Below are 16,884 nucleotides of genomic sequence, written 5' to 3'. Positions count from 1 at the left end.
CTGTTATGCCAGTAGTTTTCCTCTTGAATGTTGTTGTATTTCAGCTGGATATTGAAAGGAGATAAGAACCCTCAAGGTCTCATCACTTTTAACAACAATTCCACAGTATTCTTGTGCAAGACATTTAAGATGCCTTTGCCTCAATGTCCTTCATAAAAGGGAATTAATAGCTCTTCATTGTTCATCACATTGGCACATGGCCAAATCTGACCATTTCTTGATGTGGTTTTTTGTTGTTTTTTTTTTTAATATAAACTGGCACCTATGGAAAATTTTAATAATCACAGATCTGACTCAGGAAAACACATGCAAGAAAACCTCTGAAAAGGAGAGCATTTCGTTACATAATGATTGTGAGATTAGGTCTGTTATTAAAAAGATAAACCTGACTATTATCTAGCTTTTGTAGCCAGTGATGTTCTTCATAAATCATAATGAATAAATCACAAGTAAAGTATTTTCAAGCAAGCCCCGTTACTGAAAACAGTTATGGTATTTCATGTCTTTTCCTACCCTCTTCTTCTGAAACATTCATCAGCTCAACTCATTACCACTAGCTTTTGATCTACATGAGAGTTCTCCACTGGAAGTAGGATGAAAAATACAATAAAAGAGAAAATGATAGCACAAAGTAAGGTACAACCCCACAAAACTCAAATTCTTCTATCTGTTCCAGGCTGCCTCTTCTTAGATGGGAGGGAATATTATTAACAACTCTGCTGTCACTGATAGTACTTTTAATTTTCACCTTTTTCATAGAATCATAGAATAGTTTGGGCTATCTAGTTACTTAGACCAACCCTCCTGCAACAAGCAGGGACATCATGAACCAGATCAGGTTGTTCAGAGCTCCATCCAACCTGACTTCAGATGTTTCCAGGGGTGGGTCTTCTACCACTTCTCTGATCAACCTGTTCCACTGTCATTGTAAAAAATGTGTTCCTCATATGTGGTTTAAATCTACTCTCTTTTAACTTAATGCCATTATGCCTTGCCTTATGGCAACAGGCCCTTGTAAAAAGCCTGTCCCCATCTTTCCTTTAAACTCCCCATTAAGTATTCAAGGCTCCTCCAAGGTCTCCTTGGACACCTGACAAAACAGGTCTACCTCAGCTACATCTTGAAAACTCCCAGCCATCTCTGCTTCTGATGGCATTTGGCCACTGGCTGGCAGACAAGAACTTTGATGCTTCCACAAATACTTCTGGCAAAAAATCATATATTTGGCATCTTCAGCCTTAGGGGTAGAGGACGATCAATTCCAGCCTGGATATTTCCTTGGAAACTAAAATAAGCATAGATAATGATCAAGAAGGGGAAAAAATAGCTGTTTGTGTGGCATACAGTGAATTGCTACTCTGCAGGACTGGGCTCACTAATGAAACAAATATCAAGGGAGTCATTTCTCACTCCATTATCCATTACGATGGCTTATAATTGATTAATGATGTATATAGTCTCAACATTTTGCTTTTACTGAACATTTTCATATGACAATGCCCAGAAATATAGGGTTTTAATGGCAAGAAAATAGATTGCGTCCATCTTATAGCAACATATATAAGCATTGCTGTGTGTCAGAGGGAATAGTCATTACTGTTCAAGAACATCAGCTTTATTAGACAGACAGCCAGGAGAACCTACATCTTACACCAGAAAACTCCCATCCAGCCTTTTCCTTTCACATGTTTACAATTTGCATTTATCTTTTTATGCTTTCAATAAGCAACTTCTGTGAGCTATTCCCTCCAAGATATTTTATTATTTGTTTACAGTAATTTAGCTACTTTATCAACCACTTAGATGATATATTTACTCAGTTACTTCATCTGGAACATGTTTCCTTTTATGTCTATTAATCTACGTTGCACTTTCTCCAGCAGAATTGTAGCTATTCAATAATTTAAACTTTGACATTATGAGACTTTGTCAAACATTCATGGTATGATTCTGGAGAACTCTTACATTATTACATACTACTCTACACAGCCTATATTGGTAGATATTCAGCATTTTAATTTAGAAAGTTAAGCTATAAATGCCGATTGTGCAAGTGTGCATGATCGACCACACAAGTCATCATTTGAAGCAGTTACTAAACAGAAACAAAAATTTGTGTTAAAACTGTACTGTTAGTAATTTCATTTCTTTGCTCTAAATGTAGAAATCATTAAAGACTGCTCTGTGGGGTTTCAGATAGGTACTGTCTACTTTCTCTGCAGCAACAACAGAGAAGAAATACTGGAAAATAATGAGCACATTGCATCCCTCTTCAAAAAATAATCGACCTAAGCAAGAAGGCAGCTTCATAATTGTTAGTGTTTTTAAAAATACTGAACCATAAAAACTAAAATTCTTCACAAAAACCACTGTATCAGTTGCAGGCACTTTTCCAACATCTTGCAGTGCATTTTTTCTGCAGTGTGGGCAGCATTCATCAAATGAGAGTGCACAGTACTTTTTCGATTACAGTTTAAAAATGAAACATAAAAATCTTGAGTACAAAGTTGGGTGTTTCTTTTCATTCAAACTCATTCTTTCCTTTAGCCATGGCATGTACCCCATACCAGCTTTATTTTGTAGGGCTAGAGTACTCAGAGGGTGACACATGCTGAATATACATGTTTATAAATCTTTCTCAACTTGAGAAATCCGTTTTTCAAAATCCTGCAGTAATGTTTTTTTTATAAAAATTTGTTGCTAATTGTTTTAGATCTGGAGCTATAAAATTATTCTTCAGGAGGAAAGGAGATGGCTGAAACTTAAAAGCTTTTTCAAATCTTCCCTGTAAAAATGCAAACATGATCTATACAAGCTGGTTGAATTACAGAAATCTTAGAAATAGTGGCTCAAATACTCTATTGGACCAGCACTTTTGTGGCATCAGGAGAGTTGCCCCAGCAAGCAACTTTATGCACAAGCCTCATTCTGAACACTGCCTGAGATTAAATGCATTTATTTTGTGCAGCTCTGATGTAGTACAAAAATGACAGAGCTGCACTAGGAACACAAGGCCAGGGAGAGAACGTCTCTTGACTCTCCAGAGCTGTCACATAAACCACAGAAGATCTCCCATGTTCTCTTTTACAGCCTCACATGGTTCCCCCCCACCTGACTTTCACAAGTTGTCACAGCACCCAGCTGAGTCCTTGACTCAGACCTCCACAACTGCAGTCCCACCTGTGGTTCATCTGGTGCTTGGGACGTACAAACAGCTGAATTCCATGTGTCTGAGGCTCAATACAAGTATAACTTGCCTGTCTGAGGGTTGCTGCAGTGACCCTGCAGAATTTCAAGCCAACATATATGGCAAGAAACAACTGACAAACCCAAAATTGTGACAGCAAGCCAGTTTAGTTATAACTCATGAAATACATCTCTCTCATAGCATAACCATCAAGTCAACGACTTGGTGTTTAAGTACTGGATGCTGAAAACTACAAACTGCCCACCAATGGCTTACATTCAATGGCCATCTAAAATTCCTTTTCTTCATTTCTCAGGAGTCCTCAAATCTGAACAGTGCTCAGTGTCATAATTAGGATGATGCTGGTAAGATTATTTGAAGCTATAAAATACCACTGAAGATCTCTTTAAAATATCTTCAAATAACATCAGCTGCTTGATGGGTTTCACCAGCCAAGTGACCTCTCCTTGGATGCAACTTGTTTAGCCAGAGACTTCTAAATAACTGAGGGAGAAGGGGCACCCAGAGAGTTTGGAAAATGTTTAGAGAGGAGCAAATGCTATAAAAATAGAGAAACACCAATCTTTGGTTAATTATTTTATGGATTTGTTTGCTGAGCTTTGGGTTGCTCTCTGCAAATATTTGCATAATCAAGTTTCAGATACATTAATGTTCCCAGAAAACACAGTACAGCTGGTGAATTATAAAACTGAGATTTTTCAAACTCCAGAATAAATCTACACAAAAAAAATATGTACTCATGGATGTAAAATGAGGTGTTACCGTAGGAAAATGTAGGGAATTCACAGCTCAAAAATTATCATCAGCAAAGAGTCATGGGTAGCATATATTTGGTCTCTAAGCAGACAAATCCTTGGTTGGATTGACTTCCAGAAGTCAGATAATATTGTGTGGAAAATATTTCTTGTATGAGCAAAGTCTTATCCCCTCAGTGTCAAAAGCAAAAATCAACACAGTCTAACAGGTCCTAATGCAAGCAGGGTATGTTTGATGTGCTATTAACAGATGCATCTCCTGATGCCACTGAGGGATTAACTTGTCTTCCTCTTGTTCTCATTCAGCCCTCCCCTGTCAGCCTTTCTGGTTTTGCTCCCTTTCCCCCCACAATACTGCTTGCTGCCCCAGGCATGGCTGAGCAGGGATTAAGCCAGAGCCGGTTTCCAACATCTGGCATAATCTCTTTTTATACAGTGGTTGTTTGCCTGCTCAGGACTCTCCCATGCAAACAGCCCACAAGTACTTGTTCCCAGAAGGAAACACAAAGCCACAAACGTCTCATGCTATCGCACAAAGGAAATGCAAGTGAGAGGCCCCAGCTCCCCTCACTGCAGGGCTGAGGTTACCCTGACCTTGGGGTGAGTTGGGTCAGCAGGTTATGTCAGAGGAAAGTTTCCACCTCTAAAGAGAAACAGTTAACCAAAAAATCCTGCTTCAGTTCTATGGAAAAGCTTGGCATAAACAGTTGCATCTCTCCCTGGATGAACGGTTACCACCAAAGGTAACAGAACTCTTGAGTCTACCGCAATCTCCAGTTTTCCAGTTTTTAGCTCCAGCCACTAGATGTTGTGTCCTGTACAAACAAACAAACAAAACAAAATATCAACTAATTAATTATTGATATGTGTATAAATTACAGCAAGAAAACCTTTAGTCCATCATTCCAGCACTGCTAAAATGCTGTTATGAGTTTGGACTAGCAGGAGAAGTGGGGAAAGGATCCTTCAAGCAGCAGAAACTAATACATCCCACAAGGGGCCAATGCAGAAGCACAGCAAGTTCCTTACAGGCTCTTCAAGGAACAAGGTTAGGACAGATGTTGAATAACCAGACTATCCTGCTGCTCAGCACCACACACTGGCGTAGCTTGTACAGGTAAAATGTAAGTGATGGGAAAGCTCAAAAGCTTTGGTCAGTTGATTCCTTTTGGTCTTCAGGAGCTGCGAAGATAATCTCAGAGTATGTACAAATGTATTTATACTGCAATAGGCAAACAGGTTAAAGAGGAAAAGAATAAGTCTCCTCCCTGCCCTAGATTTATCCAAAAAGCCAAAGTAAGCCTAAAGTCTACCCTGGTGTGCAGCGGGAGCAACCTCAGTCCAGGTTTTAGGACTGCAGGTTGTGTGTGCTTACAAACAGCCCATAGCATTGGCTGCAAAGGGAGCCATGGGTGCCAGTGATCCCTTAGTGCACACAGAGACAGGGACATGGCAAAGTCAGACCCACCACAGCCAGAAAGTGATGCCAGAAGCAGTTCAAGGAGGCAGCAGGGCTGGGCAAGGGAATAGATGGGCCTCACCCACAGAGTGCCACTACTTGTGCTTGCTTCTCTCCTCTAGCCAGTAAGAAGAAATAAATGAAAATAGAGGCAGGTTTTGGCTCTCAGTTATCATGCACAAGGAATTATAAAAGCTATTTTTTAACATGATGGTCATGTCTGCAGGTCATCTCTGCAGCAAATATGAACAGGAACGTTTGCGGCATTAATCCCGCGCTGGCAGACTCATGTGGCTTTCAAGCTGAGTAAGTGTTTAATGCTCTGAAGGGAAGGAAAAAAAAAAGATTTCTTTTAGATAAATTGCTTAATTGGGAAGTCAGGAACTCTCCTGCCTAAGCAATTGATTTTACAAAAGAAAAGAAGTTTATTTCAAAATGTAAGCCTGCTGTTCTTCTATAGTATCCAGGGAAAACTAAGCCAAGGGATAGACACTTGCCTTTACACTGCTGAAACCACAATTTTAAAAACATAAATAAGGCTAATGAACTAATCTTTAAACAAAAAGTCTTCATTCCTTGACTGTTGTACTCAAGAGTGAATCCAGCAATGCACACAACGGGTTCCCAGGTCACTGAGTGATCATTTACCCTGATGGCAGGGGGTGAGGAAATGGTGGTCCCCAGAGGGACACTCAGCCCTCACCACTGGCATCAAACAGCTTTGGAGCTTTGGAGAGCAGCTGCCCTGAAGCTTAATGGACTTTGGTGCATTGAATTGCAGATCTGTACTGCAGATCTCAGGGAAAGATTCCAGTACCATTCCCTGCCCAGGAGAAACTCCACCTCACACAGGGGCATGAGCAGAGCATTTACAGGCACCAGTGTGACCATGGAGCACACTTTAAAGAACAGCACGTCTTTGAAGACAAAGTTCATCTTTTCAATGATATAAACTTAAAAGCAAGCTTGGTATTAAGCACTAGCACATCGTAACTTTCTCAAGCTATAGGAAAATAAAACATTGTCATACTTTAATATAACAGCATTACTTTTTTCTGTGCTTAGCAACTTGCTAAGCACATCTGATGTTTACTACTTTTGTTGCACAAATAGCTTTAATTTTGATTTCACCACAATTGTGCTAACATAAAAATTGTCAGGAATCTGTGAGCAGAAATGGCACTGGATTACTATACATGATGTCTCTTACTCACAAAGGTAGTTCAGGTCGTACAAGAAGTAATCGGCTTATTATTACTACTGAAACATTCATTTTTATGAGGTACATCAATTAAAACATTACTAAGTTTAAAACAGCTTACAGTTTTTAAGAGTAAGAATTTAACACCTATGTACTGTCATTGCCTCTCACAATGCTAAACTGTTATTGCACAGGTAGCTAAATTTCAACAAATATTATCAAAATCCTATCTTTTTATGCCTCCAAAACATTTTTAAAGAGGGAAACATTTCCAAAATTATTGTCTTAACTTTTTGAACGATCTCAGGGCTTTAGCTTTTTTTTTTTGTTACTGTTACTATGTTACCACACAAAGCAATGAACTTAATTATAACTAACCCTGTGTATATATTTTTCTATGTTTCTTCCCCACATTGTCTAACTCTCCAAATATATATGTATAACTAGGTGTAGAAAGCCTATTTAATGTGGGCAAAGCATTGGGGTTTTTTCCCAGCATGAAGTCTGTGCACACTGTGCAACTTTGCTTCTAGGAGTCCACACGGAGATAACTTTGCAAACCTCGCCTCTGACACATCTCCAAAAAAGTGTATTATCTCTATCTCTTTGTTGCCCTTTAGGGCTGTGACTTTCTGCACCATTTCTGTGTGACAGGTCAGACCTAGCAATGTAATCCAATCTAACAGCCAATATCCCAAGTAACGTTTTTTTAGCTGAAGCTAAAATACAATACCATTCTTGATCTTTCTTAACTTGCCAGCTGCCTTTGGCAGTCAGACACACTCAGATCTTGTCTTCTGTGACTCCTGCGTCTCTGCCTCCTCCTGCCAAACTGCCATCACTGCCTCAAGGTGTCCTTCAGATACCATATCTGTTTCCTTCTCAATTTTCTGTAAAACTTGCCCAGGGCTCGCCCTTCACATCCTTTTCCCTTGGTAAGGTCACACACAAACTCAAACTGAATAGCTGTCTCTGTGTTCTGGAGTCACAAACGAGTTCAGTTCCAGTGTCCCTCTTTTGAAACTACAACTTTGGATTAATTTTCTGACATATTCTCAAGGAAGAGATCGGCAATTCAAGACCATTATTATCACTAAGCTTAAAACATCTTTGGACATTTTTCTGCTTCCCTGGAGGCTTCTGACAGCACGAGCATCCTCTCACTTTCTGGCACTCCTGATGTGGGGATGAGACCCATTAGGTGGTCACAGCACCCTCCCACCATTCAGCTTGGGTGCAGAGTTCCCTTTGTCCTCAGTACCATGAAATTAGCATTCAAAAGCATAATTCACTCAAACCATTTTACTGGTTAAATTTAATAGGAAATAAATCATACCCTCATCTGAAGCAGTTGCATTAACTTCACAGCTGAGGACTGTGGAGAGCCTTTCATTAAGCTGATGACTCTGATTCTAGGTGCTGCCTTCCTTGAGTCCCTTGGGTTGGCGTATATTGCTGTGAGTCACTCTGAGCTCCATTCACAGCGTCAACGAACCTACCTGTCTAATTCTCTTTCTTTGAAACAAAAAGTCCCCAAGGCATTCTGTCACTATCAGGTGCCTCATTTTTAAGAATCACAGAAGTTAATTTTGCCTTACATGATGATTTGCTTCTGGCACATGCTGCCAGTAACACTGAGTGTTGTCAGCACATGAGAAGTCAAAGTCACTGATCCAAAAACCTGTCAAATGATTAACACAGCACAGTCACTAACCTGGATGATGCAGATAAAAATCTTTAAACAAGAAAAGTCCTAAGTAAATTCCAAAGCAACGTTCAGGTGGTGGACAGCATACAGGTCTTACTATGCTAAGTTTAGGAATGAAACACTGGAAGATAAGCACAAAATTATCTTAAAACATAGTTAGTGAAACAGTTTGGGATTAAAGAATGAGAAAGATTAATTCCCTCATGATGTGGTATCCATTCAGGAAAGTGTTATCTAACACTCACAGACCCATATCGCAAATGGCTTCAAAGGGAATCAAACTTAATGCCCTACTTCTTAAAGTAATGATGTGTGGTAGGAAAATTTTTATGTGATTACAATCCAGGAAAGTACTAACCTATTATTAATTATAATTTATCACCATGTTCATGTCTCTTTGTGTATATTAGTTTTAAAGTGCCTGACTTCTAAATTCCTATGATTACCATTACACTGAAAGCCATTAATTGTCTGTATATAAGAATACACTGGTGTGTGTGGCTATATATATCATATATATCAAATCTATACCACATAATGAGTATATATACACTTTTCGCTAATTGCTTTTAAATTTTATGAAAAGAACAGGGAATTCAGAGTGGAAAGCTTGAAAGCATAGTAATTTTTATAGGCAAGAAAGGGCCCTAAAAACACACCCTATCAGCAAGGTCACAGCAGGCAGAGGAGCTGAGTTCCCCTGCAAGGACAGACCCCAATCGCTTCCATCTCAGCTGCAGAGCTGGGCAATTGCTGCTGGGGCACACCATGCCTGAGAGTCAGACCTACAGTGAGACTGTGCTGCTCCTTAGAGCATCAACTTGGGATTTGACACCACCCCTCTTTCCCTTTCTCTCTCTTTTTTGTTTGTTTAGTTTTGGCTTTTTTAATTACTACTGGTTAACTAATCTTGATGTTACTTTTGAGAGAGAGCACTTGTTTCTTTATAGACTGGAAGGTGGAAATTCAGTATTTCAAATGATTTTTTTATCTCATTCCTTCAGCATTTTTTTTTGTAACTGCCGCTTCTTACAATGAAGGAAGGACTGTTTTTAAAAGGAAAAGGCACTGGTTATTGGTAAGGAGATTGAAAAAATACAGAAAAGTAGTACTGGAAAGGGGAAGATTTACAAGTTGTGATTAGTTCTTCAAATTTCCACCTAGAGAGCTCTAGCTTGTCCTCCCCATACATACATATGTGTCATCATGCATTATAGTTTTGGTCTGCAAAATACAAATAAATCACATGAACAAATCCACTCAACTCAAATATGATCCAAACCTGCATGCCAGAATGAAAGAAAAGCAACTTCAGATGATGAGGATTCAAAAAAGCCCCAAATGGTTCCAGGGAACAACACTCAAGGCATTTCCATCAAGCTCCAAGCCAGTCTCTTTGATGAGTACCAGAATCTGTTTGGACAACTTTTGGAGTACCCTAACAGGTCACTGTGCTCCTTCAGAGTCTCAAGAACAGAATAAACACAAGGGTGTTGTACATTTGCTCAGCATTCAGGAAAATAAAAAATAAAAATATTTACTTTATTCTAAATGTGCATTTTGAGCTGGCCACATCCAGCAGTATGACAATGACCTGTGTTCCCATCACCAGCCTGCCTCCTGCCACCATGGCCACCGCCACACTGCACCTCCCAGAGCTGGGGCGCCTCACATGGCAACATAAACGTGTTTGCACATGGCAAATTGTCTATCGCCTTCAACAAAATATCATGCAAACTGACTAGTTATAAATGTATTGCTTCTTTGGCTGTTTTTTTTTTTGGCATTATAGTCCTGTCTTTCTAACAGTGACACAGCCCTGTATTACTTGTGCCCTTCATTACGTATTATCCTGGCTAATTCATAATTGAACACTCACTGAGATTATCTGTTAGTGACTTGCTTTTCATGTAATGGATTTCAGAAATGCTGTTCTCATTTTAAGGGATTTATTTTCTAAACAGCTGGTAGATTTGAACAATTCTCCTATCTGCACAAGGCCCGGTATGGGCACATCCTGTGGGCATTTAAAGATTCAGCTACCTGGGGTTTCAACACAAGTATGACTGAGCAGCCTTTATGGATAGGAATAGTTACACATGAGTCTCTCTCTCTGGGAGGAGATGGGGGTACAGCAGTGGGCAGATGTTTCTTGCTAAGGTGCAGGTTTGGTGTGAAAATCTTAATTGCTGTAAACATACAGATAAGTCCAAAGGGAACACTATAAACCCCCTTGAATTATGTGCTCCTCGACCTAATTGTAAATAAGAAAACTATTAGTACACCACTGTTCATTAATTAGTGAGTGCTAAAACACTCCTCCAATAAACCTGAAATGTAAAAATTTCTGATAAATTCCCTGGATACTGATGAAACTTACTGCAGAATTTTTGCTAAGGACATATCTGCATTTGCCTTTTATAGTTTACAATCTAAAAGCTAATGAATAAATAAAAGTGAAAGGAAGGCAAGAAAGAAAGAAGAGTAAAAGGTTGTAACGTACATATTATATTACACAGTAATTATGTGCTTCTGAAATGCCAATTAGTGACTCCTTCCATGATCCAGCTCACAGTCAGATCAATATTGGGTTGATAACAGCAGAGACTCATGATCTGATAAAGAATGTTTTGTTATTAAAGACTGTAGAAAGCCACAGAAATATTAGCTTAACTCCATTATTTTTTCTTAATAGGAACAAATTGTAGTCCTGACTGTGTTAAAAGCAAGACATAAATATTTCTATTTCACAGCTCCTGTAAATTCAGTACAAATGTTTGGCTTGAAGACAAATGTTTGGTTTGTTTTGGCAGATCCTAGCCAACCAAGATAATTATTATTTTTTATTTCTGGGTTGCAGGGTGTTTTTCCCTTTTTTTCCTCCAAGCAAATCACACAATGTTTTAACAGAACTTTTCTCTGTTAGAGGGAAAAAGAATGTTAAAAAATCATTTGGCCATCAGCTCAACATTGAGTGCACAAAACTCCGTGATTCTCCTGGAAGAGCTAATTTACTTGCTGTGTTGACAAGATGAGCCAAAAGTGTGAAGAATAAAATCATATTCGTTGCCCTGAGGGGTATCCTGAAGTTCAGAGTGTAACAATACAGAAATGAAGCAGGTATTTGGCATTCCCAGATAGACCCTTGAAGGTTTTGTTACAGACCTCAGAGTGTCAGCAAGATGGTAAGATTTGAAATTATTTAAAAAAAAAAAAAAAGCTGTAAAAAGTCTTAGATATAAAAGGCTTTAATAAGAGATTTTGCATTTTTTCCCAGGGGTGTTGTATCTCTGGGCTTTTTTTCTTGCTTGATATTCATTTTCCTCTATCCACTTGGGTCCTTGCCACCAAACCTACGTTGGATGCAGTGCAGTCAGTTTTCAGGGCTCATGGATGCAGAAAAGTTGTACCCTTGAGTGAACAAAGAACATGAGAAAGGGACAGGGTGTCCCTCCATCTGGGCACCAACCCCACTGCAGCCCCTGGGTGATTCAGAGGAGGAAGTGTCACGGTTAAAGTTTGTGGGATTCCATTTACTGGACAAGTGGATCATTCTGCTTCTTGTTCTGTGAATTCAGAAGTTTATGCTGTTATGAAGCAGTGAGTAGCTGATCCAAAAACCATTGAGAAGTAACATCACATTGATTGTAGCACACGGGAGATGAGATGCCATGTTTGTTGGGGGAAAAGAAGGGGCTTTAGAGATCTCATTCCAGCAAGTGTGAAGTTTTCCTCTAACCTTTTTCTTGAGTCTTCATAATTGTTGGAACACTGTTTCTTGGCAAGTTAATGGTTAATATGCAATTCATATTTGTCTGGTCACTAACAAAGTATTTTCCAAGTAATTTCCAATACAAGGTCCTCATTACCACAGGGCAGTTACTGCTCCGCTGTAGTCATAAATACTTTCTCCTGGAGTATCCATTGGCTCAGCATTGAAGCATTTGAAACTATTTATTAAGCAGGTTTTACACCTGACACATTGAATTACAAGCAGAAAAATGAGACAGTTTTCTAATGGCATCAGTATTACTGTGTTGGTTGTAAAATGGACTCATGTCTAGAAGGTCTGATTCATGTTCACTCATGTCTGATTCATGTTCTCTCTTTTTGAAGACTATTGACTTGTGTGGGTCTTTTTTTTTTTAATGGCATATTGATATTGGTGGTTGTTGTTTTGGCTTAGAAGTCCAATCAAATGAATTTAATAAATGCTGCTGTCAGTGAAAAATTAGTACTGGCTGTCCCAAATGTAAGAAAGGAATACTCAGAGCAAGTACCAGGCTGCTCTCTGTACTCTGGTACTTTCAGAGACGGACCTAGAGAGGATGAAATGGTTTTAGGCAATTTAATAGTATATTTGCTGACTCTCTGAAGTAGGCCAGGGCAATTGTAATTCATCACTTCCCATGACCTTGCCCATTTGTGCATGAACTAACCAGCTGTTTATGGTGTGATGGGTACAGTTGTGCATAACACAACTGGTCAGTCTTAGAGCTACAGGTAAACCTCACCTTGTCCCTGAGCCTGAAGACATTCTGCATCACTGATTATACACTGCAAAGCTTAATGCAGCCTATATAAAAATGGCAGTGTTAATCGAAGATTTATACCTTTAATCCTCTCCTGCCTCAGCTCTAAGTCATGATTTTTATTCCCAGCACTAACAGGATAAAGCCCAACTGACAATTTCCTAACCTGATGTGCAGTTCAGCTGCTCCTTCTGGGAAGACAAACAAATCTCAAACCCCCAGTTTTTCTGAGAAGGGAGAGAAGCCCCAGCAAGTTTCCTCACCACACCAACCTCTGCACAGCCCCACACTGACAGCAAGGCACTGAAGTGAACTTTTGAGGCTTTCACATCGTTTTATGAAACAAAATAGCTGGTGTAAAATTTCTCAGTGTTGTTTTTTCCAGAACTAAGAATCACTAATCAAATATCACTGATTGCACTGTTATTTTATTTCAGAAAAAAAATCACTTCTGCAGAGGTACTTCCTACTGAATACCAATCTAGTTAGGGATTTCATTTTATCACTGGTAGTGTGCAGTTAACTCCGCTAGAAAGTAGTTTTTGATCACTGCAAAGGCAGGCTGGTGTCAGAGGCTGGGTAAGGAGGCAGTCAAGGAGAGAGCCCGCTATTCCCCCTGGCTGTTCCTTCACCACCACCTTCTCTGCCCAGCCACAGCACTCACACAACTCACACAACTCTCACACACGTGGACACCACCACCAGCACACACACCACCTCGCCCCGTTCCGCAGCGTTCCGACCGGGCAGCGGCAACACCGTGACTGACAACTCGATTTCACACTGTATCCCTCAAGCAGAGCCTTTACCGCACCGGTAGAACGGAGCACTGATTCGGGAGGCAACCCCAGCTCCGTGCCCAGCTGTCACCTACCCACCTCCTCCGGGGCTAACTTAGGGTACAGACCCGCGAAGGGCTCGCTCGGAGCCGGTTCCGATGCCTAGCGGGACCAACAGGCCAAGCTGTCACTCGCCTCGCCGCGACCTCTGCCCGCCACCGCACGGCAGGTAAAGAGAGCCCCCGGTGCCGCCCGCCCTACCTTGACGGCCCGCGACGAGTGGCACTGGACGTGGTGGGACACCGTCGCCGTCTGGTTCATGTTGCCGGCGGCGCCGGGCGGGCACGGGGCGCCCGCGGCTCCGTCCCGGCGCCTCCGAGCGGCCGGGGGGCTCCGGCTGCGATGCTCCGGCTGCGATACTCCGCACCCCAGGGAGCCGCGACAGCTCCGCCCGGCGGGGGCCGCCCGCCCGCTCCGCCCCGCCCGACACCGGCACCGCCCCGCCCGCCGAACCGGGACCGAGCTGGGACTGGGGCTGAGACGGAGCCGGGTTCGGGTGCAGCCCCGCCGCCCTCGCCTGCGGGGCCGGGGAACAGAGTCTGAGCTAAGGTGAGCCCCCTCTGTGAAAGCCGAGCCCCGCAGCGCTCTCAGCTGAAATTAGGAAGACTGCAGCAGAAAGTTTATACTGGCTGCTTTTTCCTCCGTGCTCCCCGATTGTTTTTTTTTCCTTCCTTTCTCCCTTCCCCGTTCTCCTGCCACCTCTTGCCTCCAAAGCGACTCCAGCCCTCTGCGGTACCGGGATACGAGCGTTCTTATGTAACACAGGTACAAGACACAAGCAACAGCCTCGCGTCCACTGCCAGCGCACGGGGGTTCCGAAATCACCGCACTTTGTTAGGTGCTCCAAGAGCTTCGCGCTTCCCCCAGGAACAGAAGAAATGCAGCTCGGATTAGACTTTCACCCAAATAATGAGTTTGTTTGTGGTACAGTCTAACAATCCGTACCCTCCAGAGTCCTCAGCAGGACTTGCCAGAAACATAAAAAAATCCTCTTTCTGCTGGTCCAACCAAAATCTGGAACCAAAGCCAGGGTTTGGAAGCTGGCGAGCTCTGTGAGCAGATTGTGACACCTCAGGCTGATAATGATCAAGCAATGTTGTATACATAACATCCTTAAATGACTCTTAACTTCAGAGTAACCTCCCGGTAAAACAAAACACAGTGTGCCACATACCAAGGCGTTCCTGGAGTGTCTTTGAGGAGTGCACGAAACTGCAGCCAGGGCAGACAAAGTCTGTTCAAGGGGAAGCGAAGAAGAAAAAGGACAGACTGCAGCCAGAAGCCATGGCACAAATCTCCCAAAGAAACTGCTGATTTGGAGTCTCTCACTGCATGAGTCTTCAGCTTTAGGCATCTCTAAAGCATCTGTTCTTTCAAGAGGGAGACTTCTGAGCACTATTTGATACTGTATCAAAAGTTATACTCCCAGCACAGGAAGCTATTGCTCAAAAATAAAATGACTTCATTATTCAGGCCCCAGGTTGAGTTTGTTCTATGGTTCTATCTTGTTTTCCTCCCTACTCTCCCCTTTTTTTTCTTCTTTTTTTTTAAAGTAATTTGAAGAAACCATACAAAGCACGTGTCCAAAAGGCAGCAATGCAAGAAAACAATAATTTTGCTAAAGACTTCAAACTGTGCTTAGAGTGGTGTAAGGAAACTCCATACAGGCATCTGTTTCCTTCAAGCACCTGCCCAGAATGACCAAGATTCAGGCCTGGAGATGTGAGTCAAAGGTTTACCCTGCACTGCAAGGGAGGGACAGGCAAAGGGAGAAGGCTGAGAGCTCAGAACATGCTCCCAGAGGACTATGGGGACCTTCAGCTGTGCTTGTAAATCTCACTGTGACTTCAGACGTCTGCCAGAGCTCTTTTAAATGGGGTTCATTTTCTGAAGATTCTAATTTCCTGGAAGAAAATCTGCTTTAAATCATCCTAAACACAGTATTCCACAGTCAAAATTCATTTTGCACTTCTTAACTTGAACTCAAAGGCAGGTGCTGCTGCAAATGGATGCCAAAAGTGATTGAGCTGGTGAGGAAAAGACTGATCTTCTGCTCATTTTGCACAAATCTGCCAAGGCAGCCCTATATGGGAACTGGCCCTGGGTACAAACATCCCCTTCAGAGCGGGGAGAGCAGTCAGAAATGTTTGCTGCAGTGAAATTGAGAAGTCATTTCCCAAGGAAAGGCTCAGCAAGAAGGTCTCTTCCAGCCCAGGCAAGATGATCTCCAGGCACCACAGGTGAGGCATCCAGGCTGGCCTCTAGCCTACAGGACTCACTCACATTATAGCCTCTTTCACCTTATCAAATGTATTGGATTTTGAGCAATAAAAAACACATTTAGCAAGCATATCAGGGGCTCAGCAGTGCTCTTTCACCTCCCTCTATCATATGCAGGCAGGAGTGAAACTTAATGGATATAGACGGGGGAAAAAAAAGACCTCACATAAAAATGAGGCTTATGATTCAACTCAAAGGTTCTTTGGTTGGTGTGGAGGAGGGCACGTCTTAAATGGCGGATTGGGAAAAGGGCTAACTGGCTAACTTTCACCATACTCTGCCCAAACATTTGTTCTAAAAAGAATATGATGACTTCAAGTTACTGTCACCAGGAGCTTAAGCAAGGAGAAGCAGCCTGGAAGATTCAAAGACATTCTCCTTCATCTTGAAACACACTTGTGTTTAACAGTATCACACAGGAACTACTTTAAGACAGAGAATGAAGTTGTGATGTTTTTAGTTGGACTAAGTACCTGTGGATTTTTTGTAAAGTTTTTGTACTTGATTTTATGCTTCACCTTCTGTGCAAACCCCAAAACCAGCTTTAAGCTAACACAGAAATATTTTCTTACAATAACAAAGAAAAAGCAGCTTGGGTAAAAAAGCTGCCAAAGATAAGATCAATAATTTGCTGGCATTGTTTTTAAAGGAATTTCTACAAATTTTAAGATATCTGTTCCTAGAAAGTGTAAAGTTTGCTGATTATCCTCCTGCTCTCACAAGGTAGAACTTAATTAGAGGATGAACCCAACAAGGGCTGGAGTTGTAAAGCCTCTGTAAGTGCATGGTTTGTCATTATAAAATATCTCAGAAGCAAGGCAGATCGATAGAGTGGGATTTCACAACAAGCCAACAGAGCAGCACTCCACTGCTCACTTCTCCATTAATGTCATTCCCTGCCA

Source organism: Pithys albifrons, chromosome 8, assembly GCF_047495875.1.
Source record: "Pithys albifrons albifrons isolate INPA30051 chromosome 8, PitAlb_v1, whole genome shotgun sequence".
In the NCBI taxonomy this organism is placed as follows: domain Eukaryota; kingdom Metazoa; phylum Chordata; class Aves; order Passeriformes; family Thamnophilidae; genus Pithys; species Pithys albifrons.
This window is presented reverse-complemented; position numbering follows the sequence as displayed.